General features: G+C 29.2%; 1 long non-coding RNA gene and 1 pseudogene across 2 annotated transcripts; one reads left to right on the top strand and one right to left on the bottom strand.

Moving 5' to 3' along the window:
• The first annotated feature begins 5,082 nt into the window (after positions 1-5,082).
• LOC146956363 (ethylene-response factor C3 pseudogene) lies at positions 5,083-6,061 on the top strand (annotated as a pseudogene). The gene has a single exon (XR_015020123.1). The product of XR_015020123.1 is annotated as an ethylene-response factor C3 pseudogene (transcript).
• Positions 6,062-6,438: 377 nt separating this feature from the next.
• LOC146956362 (uncharacterized) lies at positions 6,439-12,180 on the bottom strand. The gene is made up of 5 exons (XR_015020125.1): positions 11,810-12,180; positions 11,644-11,722; positions 10,036-10,099; positions 7,309-7,368; positions 6,439-6,573 (listed from the first exon to the last, which is right to left on the bottom strand). It is a non-coding gene; the product is annotated as an uncharacterized LOC146956362 (long non-coding RNA).
• Positions 12,181-12,417: the final 237 nt, after the last annotated feature.

Below are 12,417 nucleotides of genomic sequence, written 5' to 3'. Positions count from 1 at the left end.
CTTTTCTATATACTCTCATAGACAAAGCACAAACATTTCTTTTTTTCTTATCATCTCTCTCATGTTTGAATTGCTTTTTTGTCTTCTATCTTTTTCTAATTTACTTTCTCTCTTCTCATGAATGAAAAGAATAAAAACATTTATCCATTAAATCATCCACCAGATTACAAATGTACAAAGTCTCACACGTAAAGGAGATATGTTAATATGTCATATATGAGTTAAAACTTCATATTGGATGCAAGAGTATGTGGTGAGAAACATATAAATGAGATGACTTATATACCTAGTGCGTTAAAGATTAGGACGGAGATGTGGTGTCAATTTCATCTTTGTGGTTACTCTTAGCCTAGTGTGATTATCCATGAGAAGACTTTTGGTATTTGCTGGAAAGTAACCATGGAAAAATATTGATGTGTTACTTGAGCTGAAAAATTACATATTTATTTAACATTTTAAATTATGTGATATTTTTTTAATTAAGTAAAAAAGAAATGGTAAAAAGAAACGTCATATTAAACATTCCCTTAATTAAGGGTTGTGATCGTAAAAAGAAGTGGTATACTTATTCAGTCATTTAAATTGAAAATAAATCATATTTACATCATACTGAAGAAAATATCTATATTTACGATGATGTGTATTATTTATTTTTTTATGAACGATGATGTATATATACTTGTTAGTAAGCATTCCATTAAAATTCACCAAAAGAAAAATATGCTTGTTGGTGGACATATTCAAAACTACCAAATACATTTGAAAAAAATAAAAGAATATATTTTGTATTGCGGATGTTTTTCTCACAAAGAAAACTTGTTATTTTTAATTTATTTATTTTTTATAAGTGAAAGTTTATGAGTCAGACTCCAAGGGCTCATCTGAATTAGGATAGATTTTGAGATTTATCGAACTCTAATCGAGATACTTACGTACCACCCATCAAGAAGTTTTCACGTTAGCAGTAAAAGCTAAACTCACGACATTTGAACCAAATCTTCATTGAGCAAGAATATATGTTTTTGATACTAAATGGGAGAAATCCATAAATTGAAAGTTGAATTAGGAAAACATGTTAGTACCACTTGAAAGACATTTATTTAACAAATTAGTAAACACCCATAATTAACATATATCGGCATAACTTGACCCAAAAAAAACAAATATAGACATAATTGATTTTTTGTGTAAATGCTGATATAAAAACATTTAATTTAGAATGGTACCATAATCATCATGGACAATTTTAAATATTTATTTGAATATTTTGTTTTAGAAAAATGAAATATCATAGCATGAAATGAGGTAGGAAATGAGAGACCGTCATGTGTACTTTATATGTAATGTAAGACAAATATTTATTATAAAGATAAAGATAAAAATATAAAGATATGTAGTGTGATTGAGAATGCTCTTATATTGTCGATATATGTTGATTTAGTTGATAATAAATTGACTCCAGCCCCCATTAAAGTGTGAGTACAATTCTCAATACCAGCGTTAGGACATCCTCCATGGATAATACATTGTAATCTCTTTTTGATTCTTGAGGTTTTCTCTTTGGACTCAACTCACCTAAATAAAGAAAGATATTGACCAAAAAAAAATCTCACCTAAATAAAATTATTAAAAAAAAACGAATATGTTTTTTTAGGGGAAAAGATAGTATGTTTATATGAGTAAAAAAAGGAACATACTTGTATGGTGCGCTTTTTTCTTGTGCTATTTTTTATTGTTATAAAAACATTAAAATATATAAATTTCCAACTTTTATTCTGATGATATAATTCAATGCAAGGTTTTTCCTAAATAATTCCTTTCCATTTGGAAAATACGTACACTTAATTTTATCAATGTCTATGATTGGCAAAAAAACTATGAAGACCAAATGTTGATTGCAATTAAATTGAAGAAATCAAATAAGAAAAATGGGACAATAACCTTTACCGGTTTTCATGGAATATAATTTCTTTTCTTTGGCATAATGAGGAATGCTAGTAACACACATTTTAATATACATTTTTTAACACACTCTTTTGATTGGTTAAAACTCACTTGAGTTCCACCAAATTTATATGGGTCTCGCATGATTTGGTGGAACCCGTGCGAATTGCAACCAATAAAAAAGGTATGTTGAAAAGTGTGTGTTGCTATCATTCTCTTTTTATAATACTACCTTTATAGAGGTTTTGAAAACTCATTTCATTCATTTTTATAGATAGTATACAATTTTTTTCTTAAATGTCTAGGCCTTTCATATTCTATACTACTTTTTTGGGTTCAAATAGCAGTAACAAAAAACAAAATAAAAATTTCGTTAGCAAAAAAAAAAACATGCATATTTATTCAATAATAATAAATGGTTTTAGCAAAGAGCATATACATTAATATACACGGTTTTGATTATATATATAATTTTTTTTTTTTGCATTTACTATTATTTTGTTGCATACATTGATATACCATAAAAAAAACTTGTAATATTCGGAAAAAAAAAGAAAAGAATATTGTAGATAAATGCTAATTTTTTTTTACATCTTATTCCTTTTTAAAATGTTTGAATCTGTTTGGCTTGGAAATTATCATTGACATATGTTAACATTTGAATGACTTATAATATAAGTAATGACACATATAAAGTACAAATGTCTTTTTCAATTATTCATTACACATTCATAATAATATCCTTCATTTATTTGGTCAAACAAATAGCTTCCATATTTATCTTGCATGATTGATGCATTTATGTGTATCATTAATCATTTAGTAACAAAAGACATTTATCTTGCATGATTGATACATTTATGTGTATCATTTATCTTGTTATTCATAGACTTGTTTAAAAATATAGTGGAAAAAATCTAATATGTTTTTTTGTTGTTGGGGTAAACCCTCCGGTCCCAGAGGAAAAGGACCCGGGTAATTCGAGCAAAGAGGAAATTAAAGTCTTAACAAAAATTATTTTTCTTAAATAATTCATCTTTTAGTAGAACTCATTAACCACTTTGAGTCCAATTAATTGTTTCAAATTTACAATTGTTTAAAACAATATTGGAGTTTTCTAAAAATGGTTGCTTTTTTGTACTTGTGTAAATAACAAATTATCAAGTTTATCAAAGCCTCATTCTTTAAAAAAAAAGTTTATCAAAGCCTCCAAATAGATTGTACTACCTCTTTAAGATCGAAAATAATGTTGTGATGAAAAAACTAATCCGAACAAAATAAAAGTATTATACATATAAATGACCTAATAAGAAACACCAAATCAATATCTGAACTGAAATATCTGAAGGTACACTATTCACTCCGCATAATTTCATTTTTGTGTTAAACTAAAATTTTTGTTTGTAGTCATGTTTCGTTGTTTGATAAGATCCAAGATTTGTAGCGCAACACCAAAGTAGACATTTCCTTCCTTCAAATCCTTCTCAAATTTATAGATCATATTTCTTCATACAATAACATGAATTTTGTTACCCTGAAAATGCAAATAGTTAATTAGAAGAAGAAAAAAAAAGGACCTGGATAAAAAAAAAATGAAGGAAAACTAAATACAGAATTTTCACACCTATATGCTATAACAACTACATGCTATAACAAAAAGCACATAAATACAACCACAATGAAAAACAATCATAAAAAGTATACTCGAAACCTAAATTATGGACACAAAATGTCTTTTATTTTATGAGAGGAAGATGGTAGATGAAGATAATGAAAAACAAATTGTCTATATATAGGAAAAAAAATCATGTCAAGATCAATTTTGATTGGCTCATAAAAAATAAATGAGTCATGATCTATTTTGATTGGTTAAGAAAAAAAATTATGAGTCATGATCCATTCTAATTAATTGGTTGATAAAAATATTAAATGCAATGGATACATAATACATAATACATAATTAAGTCAATTTTCTTGATCAATGGTCTAATGCATTGCAAAAAATATGTTTGAGGAGCATTAAATGCTAGAAGCAAAATGAGGCGCCACGTGTACTTATGCTCATAGAAGTATCCTTTTGTATTATATAAAGATGATCCATTCTAATTAATTGGTTGATAAAAATATTAAATGCAATGGATACATAATACATAATACATAATTAAGTCAATTTTCTTGATCAAAGGTCTAATGCATTGCAAAAAATTTGTTTGAGGAGCCTTAAATGCTAGAAGCAAAATGAGGCGCCACGTGTACTTATGCTCATAGAAGTATCCTTTTGTATTATATAAAGATAAAGATTATGTTTTTGATCCCTATAAAATTGAAAGCTTTTAAGTTTAATCCTTACTTAATTTAATAGTTCTTTTAGTCCTTAATAAAATTTTCTGCATTCAGTATTAGTCCCTACTCAATTCAAATTTGTTTAATTTATGCTTAAACTCTTGAGTTTTTGAACAAATTTTTGCAGAAGTGTTAAAAACATTACTAAAAGTTCCTCTGCAAAAAATTGTCGCAAAATTTGATTTCAACGTCCAAATTTTGTTACTTTAATCGTTAATAAATTCATATTTACTCTTGTTACTTTTGTCGTTTTGAAAAATTCATATTTAATTTTTTTCATGTTAATAAATTCTAAATTTTAGTAAATGAACCTTTCATAGTGTTTTAAGTTTGTCTCAAAAAAATCGATAAAAAATCTAAGAGTTTAAGGATAGTTAAACAAACTTTGTTGTAGTAAGGACTAAAATTAGAAGTATTTTTTTTTTACAGGGACTTAAGAACCTACTAAAATTATGTAAGGACTAAACTTATAAATTCCCAATTTTATAGGGACCAAAAACATATTTAACCCTAAAATTAATGTAGTAAATGATCCCAATATATATTTCAATTTTTTTTAGTCCATACAAAAAAAATAACTCTTTTAGTCTTTGTACGAAGACTAAAACTGTTGATAAATTTTTTTACAGGATTAAAAATGTTGACGAAATTTTTTACAAAGATAAAGAAGTACGAATTTTTTTGTAAGGATTAAAACCAAAATTCTAGATATTTACAAATACTATTTACTTAATTAACCATATATAGTAATAACATAAGCTTGTTAGATCTAGATTCTCTTGACTGCTTTGGGACAAAAACTATGTGTTTTATTAGCACTAGATTCTCTTAACTAATAAATAATGTTATTATTTTTCTGGCTACATTAGAATAATCCAAATCCATTATTGAATACAACCTCCAGTGGGGTTTGACCATTATTTTGAGGCAAATATAAATATAAATTACACCCAGAAGGGCAAAGACAGCAAGAAGCATTAACAGAAACCATGCCTTATAGGATGAGTTCCTCTTTGTTCGACAACCCAGATATGGAAATGCTGCAAGGCCCTTCAGAGATTTCCTTTGAATCATTTGGTATTAATCATGATTTTCTTTCCTTTGATATGGTTGATTTCTCATCGAGTTCGCAGACACCAATTACCGAAAACGAGCCAAAACAGTTGATGTTGAAGTCATCATCATCTGAAGCAAAAGAAGTGTTGCAGAATAATAATAAGATGAATCAAAAGTCATCATTAATAGGTGTAAGAAAAAGACCTTGGGGAAAATATGCAGCAGAGATCAGAGACACAACAAGAGGAGGAAGAAGGGTTTGGCTTGGAACATTTGATAGTGCTGAAGATGCTGCTTTAGCTTATGATCAAGCTGCATTTTCAATGAGAGGTAATAATGCTGTGCTCAATTTTTCTGTTCAAAGGGTCAAAGAGTCTTTGCAAGAGATTCAATATGATTGCAGAAAAGGGTCTTCACCTGCACTTGCACTAAAAGAGAGGCACTATGAACAAAGAAAATTGTTATCAAAAGCTACAAAGAATAATAAAGCAGAGAAACAAGATCAATCAGAAGGATCAAGTGTTTTGGTGTTAGAGGACTTGGGAGTTGAATATCTTGAGCAACTTCTAACTATGTCAGATCATCAAAGTACAAGCACCAGCTACTTCTAAGAAAACTTGTTAATTTCAGTAATTTTCTTTCCATTTTTGACTTTTTTTCCTTCTTGATTTTGGATATTTTTCCTTCATTAATTAATTTTAGGTTTTGCATTCTCTTATTATTTTTCAGAAGAAACAAAAGTTATTCATACTTTGAGTTCAAAGAGTATACTAGATATAGAACCATAGAGCATTACAAATTTACAAGTACCTAATTAATAGGAATAGACAGTATTAAGACAAAGACATAGCATTTAGGACATACAATGTGCCAAATATATATAGTATCAAACACCCTTAAATATGCCATTGAAAAATCTATCTAGCTAGGTATCTAAATTGTTGTCCCATAACCAATGAAACCAAAATCAAGAGAAATTCAAACATATGCAATACAATATTGAGGCAGGTTTTATGTGAAGTAGAAGTATAAGCTATGAAGTCCATCATTAGTTAATAACAGATTAAGTAATATTTGTTGATCCTAACCTGAATTAAAGGTTTAATGGTGTCAAACTCACTACTTTGATCTACCACTTAAATTCATGGACAGAGATCAATCTTCCCTCTTTTGGACACCATTATTTGCTTCACTTTGTTTTCTTCTTTGATCCACACACTGATGAAATACCTAATAATATTTGAATCACAAGAAAGAAAGAAAATGATGCACTTGTTATTGCAATTTTTACAACAATATATTTAACTATTCAGCTAGGGCATTTGCATAGAACAATATGTGCTTGCTTCTTTTAAGTTCTAGCTAGCTGCAATATTTTCCTCTTTGATTCTCTTGAAATAAATTGTTCTCTTTGACAATTAATTATCCATTAATTCAAATATTGTTCTTCATTCTGCAGAGGTTCATTTTATATTTAGCTGTGTCACTTTCAGATAACAATTTAATCCCTTTAAAATTATATTTAGGAGAAATATTCACATGAAATGCATGTTCAAAAAGGATACATATAAGTTTACATTATTTTCTATCATATCCACAACAGTACTCTATACCTTAACATACAAGTATATATGTTTTTGCAACAAAAAAAAGCATACAAGTATTTTTTTTTTGGCAGGAACTCTATCAGAAATAACTATATATAGACAGGCTACGCACAAGCGAAATGCACAAGTATCTTTTCCATCATTGGATAAAAAAAATCACATCATACTTCATTTAATTTAATGATGAGATTTATTGATCCAATGGTGAAAACTACCTTGTGCATAATGCAAGACCTGTCTCACTTGTGCGTCATAAAATTGCCCTATACAGACAATCTTATCATGTTTTATATGTGTTTGTTGTGAATTTGAACTCAAATTACAGAAATAAACTTAGATGTGTGGGAGCAAATATCACCTGTAACCAATGATCAAAACAATCTCAAGCAGCAGCAGCAACAACAGATCTAGTTATAATCTAGCAACCAAGTGTAAACCAAAACCATAATCATAGCAAGAACAACAAGATAAAGAGAGTGGAGAGACAAATACACATGGGGGGGGAGAGATCTCTTCAATCAACTATCAATGAATTTCTTACAAAGAGATACAAATGAGGTTACTAGAAATTAGCGTCAACTCTCCAAGAACAATCTAATTTCGACCTATTTTCCAATCACTTCTCATAAACATGAGACTCAAATTTCACTCAGCCAAGGTGTTACAATGTTTCCCATTCCAAGAATATCACTCAAAAAACCTCAACATTTAGCCTTTAAAGTTCCTAAAAGTTCAAATAGAGGTCTAAAACCCGAGACACACGCCTTGCGCGTACGTCGACGTGCCTAGCACAAAACTTAATGTTTGCCTGGCATGCCTCGTGCGCCTCATGCATGAGACATAGACCAACCAAAAATCATCTTTCGTAATTTGTTCATCCTTTTATTGATGCATGGCGAAGATTTTAAGTTACATTCAACAATGTGTGTTAAGAGTCCCAACATAAATTTATAAAGGGAGAGCAATCCTCAACTTACAAATAGGATTTAGTTAAGTCTAACTCAAATTCTAGGATTTAGTTAAGTTTAACTCAAAGTCTTTCTAGACTTTGTCGGGCCACTTGCTATTAGGTTACCTCTATCACACAACTTTGGTCATGCTCTAGATGTGCAATTGTAATCGTGAGGGATGTGTGTTAAAAGTCTCACTTTAAACGAGATAAAATATGAACAATCAACGCCTTACAAATCGGTTTTGTAGGGTTGAGTAACGTCTCATCCAAATTCTAAGAAAGTGTAAGACTAAATATTGTGTAAACCTTTTTTATGTTATTAAATTCAAGGTTACTTGTATGTCTAACATGTTGTACGATTAAAATACACTTCATAAATACAATTAAAATAAGGAATCAAATCATGATAAGTGATGGGCAATTAATTATAATTTTCAAGTATTATTGCAAATAGTGAAAATTTAAGTTACTCATTTCAAGAGATATATGATATCTAGAATATTCTTGAAAAAAAAGAAAAGAAATGAATTCGCTACTTGAAAATGAAAGACACTTTCTTCTCCTATAAATAGAGAGACTTGTAAAAAAGTGAAGCATCCTCAATCTTGGTTGATCATATAGAGAGTTGAGTTATCCTTAACCATTAGAAATATAGGTTGTGGATAATCATTTAATATGTAAAACATGAGTATTATTATTGCTTATAATTCTTGAGCCTACTGAGGATGATGAGATGAGTTGTGATACGTACGCATATTGGATTAGGTCATAATCTTATTTGAGATGATGGATAAATTAGTTGAGGGGTTCTCGTGTATGTATAGGTAAAAGGTGTCAAATCACATATATCTGTGTACTGTTACTTTATTTCTGATGTGTTTATGTATTATTCATTTGAGATCTTAGAATCTGTGGATTAATCGTTGGTGTGTGTGGTCTCTCCAGACAATACAAGGTTTGTTAATTTTTTTACGATTTGTTACAAATTATGAAGCACGAACACTCCTCGAATTAGACGTGTCACGGTGTCGGACACGCGTCGGTATCCGACACAACACAGACACGATAAATATGATTACACTGAATTATGTCATTTTCTCAAATTATTATCTGTGTCGACGTGTCGGTGTCTGTGGCGTGTCCGGTGTCGTGTCTGTGCTTCATTACACAGTATATTCTTAAAAGGTGGCTAGGTAATGTAGTCAATAGGTCATTTTGGAAGTTGAGGTAATTAGTTAAGTGTGCGTGTACTTTAGTGTTGTCTTTTAAGTGGTTCTTGGATGCATGATGTTTTACTGGGAATGTATTCCTAGCCATTTGAAAGATATTAGTTTCTAGTGATTACAATTTACAACTAAAAGATAGGGTTCAAGGGAAAAATTATTTCGCTCCAAACAAAAATATCATAGATTTCTATGTTATTTATCCTTGGTACACCAAATATACTAGTATTGGCTATGAATTGAAAAGTGAAAACACATAGTTTACAAATTAATATTGACACATTCAACATGTAGGATGGCTAAATTTGTTATGTCAAAGAGGGGATATACTCCTAGGAACAACAAGAAATATGCATATTTCTAGCTGATTAATTCAGAAGTTAACAAAACACAATAAAATGAAAAACTAAGAACATTCACTTAGAAGGTATGTGCGTTTAGTGAATAAATTAATAACTAATCAAACTACCCATCAACAAAATTAATCAAACTAATTCCTCTAAACAATATTAATCAAACTAATTTACCTCAAAAATCGTAATCAAACTAATTAACATATAGCTCAATACGGATATTTCATAATTATGAAAATTATATCATGATTGTGTGTGTTACTTACTATAACCAATATTTTTTTTTTATAGAAACCAGTCTTTTTATTTAAAAAAAACTAGTGTCCAGCACTTATAAAATTAGAAAGATTTTTTTTTTTTATGGAAATTCCCAAAAATGAAAATTAAAGGATACAATATATGATACAAAAATTCCATGTTGAATATAACTATCTCACAACCCAGAAATAATAGACAAGTTTTATCTTTTATTCCAAATATATGTCTAAGAACTAACTACAATAAATGAAATTTTCATGAAATTAAAATTAGTTTAAACGAAATTACATAAATATTACCTCTCTTTATCTAATGTATCGATGCTCCACCATGGATCTTTCCATGAAACAAAATTATTTTCGTCTGCAGATATATATGAAAGAGGTTTAATGAAAATGTGTATGAACATAACAAAGGCAGTTCAGTGTAAGATAGGTTAAATAGTGGCCAGGGCCGGCTTGTGCTGTGTCCAATGATTCCCAAAATGGGACATACTCTTTTTTATTTATTTATTTATTTATTCTGAATATAAATAGGAAATATTCTAAAGCTATGCCATATAATGACTAAAATGCCACAAGATGACTAAAACAGCTTCCTTAAAGAGGACCAGAACAATCCAAAATAACATTTTGGATAACTAAAACAGCTTGCTTAATTTTTTTGCTTGGGATAACAAATATTACAGTGATTGATTGTTAATATCAATAAGCAACACTTTCTTTTGAAAAATAATTCAATATTTTGATATAATTTAATATATGTATTAGAATATTACTCCCTCCGTCCCGTTTTAAATGACCTAATTTAAAAAAGTGTATTATTCATATAACATGTTTTGACCCACTTTTTCTACTAATATATAAATACAAAATATAGCATACAAGATCTTGTTGGATTCGTCACGATAAATATTTTCAAAATATTAAATTTTCATAATTTTTTCTAATAGATTATTAAAGATATTTAAGTTCAAAATTGTGCATTAGTATACGTGACAGAGTCGACTAGATCATATAATATGGAACGGAGGGAGTAATTGCTTTTGCTAACACTTCTTCTGAATATAAATTAAGGCTTTGTTTGGGAGTTTGGAGGGGAAGGGAGGGGAGGGCTTTGGGGGATTGGAAATATATAGAAAAATGGACGAAAAATTCACATTTTTTGAAAGAACAGTTTTTTAGAGAATGATAAACTAATGCTTATGATTAATATACTTTTAATTTTAAGAATATAATAACAGCATAGATTGGATTTGAAAAATTCATATAAACCCTTCATAACCCCCCAAAACCCTCCCCCAATACAATTTTTGAGTTCCCCCAAATGAGAGGGATTTTTTTATTATGAGTAAAAAATTAACCTCCAAAGCCCTCTCCTCCCAATGTCTTCTATTTCTTCCACTTGCTCCTTCCTTTTTTCCAAAACCCTCCCCTCCCCTCCCCTCCAAACTCCCAAACAAAGCCTAAGATAACACATTTACTAATTTATTAGGATTCATGTTAATTTATACATTTTTCTTTCACTTGTTGGACTTCTATGGGCCTAATATATAATAGCTGCAAACTTAGAGAGTTGCTTTTATCACCCCTCATATTTTCTTAAAAACCGATATTGTCATATAGTACTGTTAATTTCACAAGGGTAAAATTATATTGAAAAGACCATTTTTTTAAACTTTTAAGAGTTTGACTACACAACTTTCGACTAACTTTATTTATTTCTTAATTACTGCAGCAGAGGCCTTTAGCATTTTCCTTTTTTTAAAAGTTACGAGTACAAACGCGTTCTTACTCAAATTTATATGGGATTATAAGACTTCAACTTGCGGAAAATTCGAAATGTAAACAGGATAACAGAACTAGTTCTGAAACAAATTAAACTATAGTTAATTAATTAGTACTTACATTATGTATGTATGTACATACGGTTGCTTAAACCAGCCAACGAGTGCATCAAGTCCGCATTGTGTTCTTGACACATAGCCTGCAAAATTATGAATTATGTAATTATTATACAAGTAAAGAACAAGATAGATGCATTAATGAATATGTTTGTAATGTGATAACATACCCTTTTTTAGTACTCTTTTCACAATCTTAGTATTTAGAAGGAAATGAAATTCAAAAGTACTATCTCTCAATTGCTTAGTTGTTAGTCAAAATCAGATCATACTTGTAATTGGCAATATATATACAACACTTGAATCATATATAATTTGAAAACAAGTGGTATAAAAATTCATGAACATTGAATATATAGATGACAGGCTGCCCTGCGCCTGTGTTTTTATTACAAATAAATATATATGTATGTATATATTTGACTCGTGCGGTTCATGTATTTAAGCATGAAAGTTGAATCCATGAACAATTCAATTTGCTTTTCTAATTTCATCTTACAAAAGACAAACAAATAGAAGAAAACCCACATGAAGGGTTCACACTATACTTTTTGACCAGTGTATTATAGTTCTAATTGTATGAAACGTGTGAAGTACCAAGAGCATATATACTTGTTATTTAATTTACTATATTTACTACTTTGTTTTAAGAAAAAAAATATTCTTAGCTACATAATACTACTAATTTATCTTAAAAGAGGAAAAAGGCAACAATGAATATATTTATGAGCAATTTACCCTTGAAAAGTTGTCGGTAATTTATCCAACAACTAATAAA

Source organism: Medicago sativa, chromosome 1 (genome assembly GCF_051527215.1).
Source record: "Medicago sativa cultivar Bolivia chromosome 1, Bolivia_mono, whole genome shotgun sequence".
NCBI lineage: Eukaryota > Viridiplantae > Streptophyta > Magnoliopsida > Fabales > Fabaceae > Medicago > Medicago sativa.
Note: the sequence above shows the minus strand (reverse complement) of the source record. Positions and strands in the feature narration are given on the sequence as shown.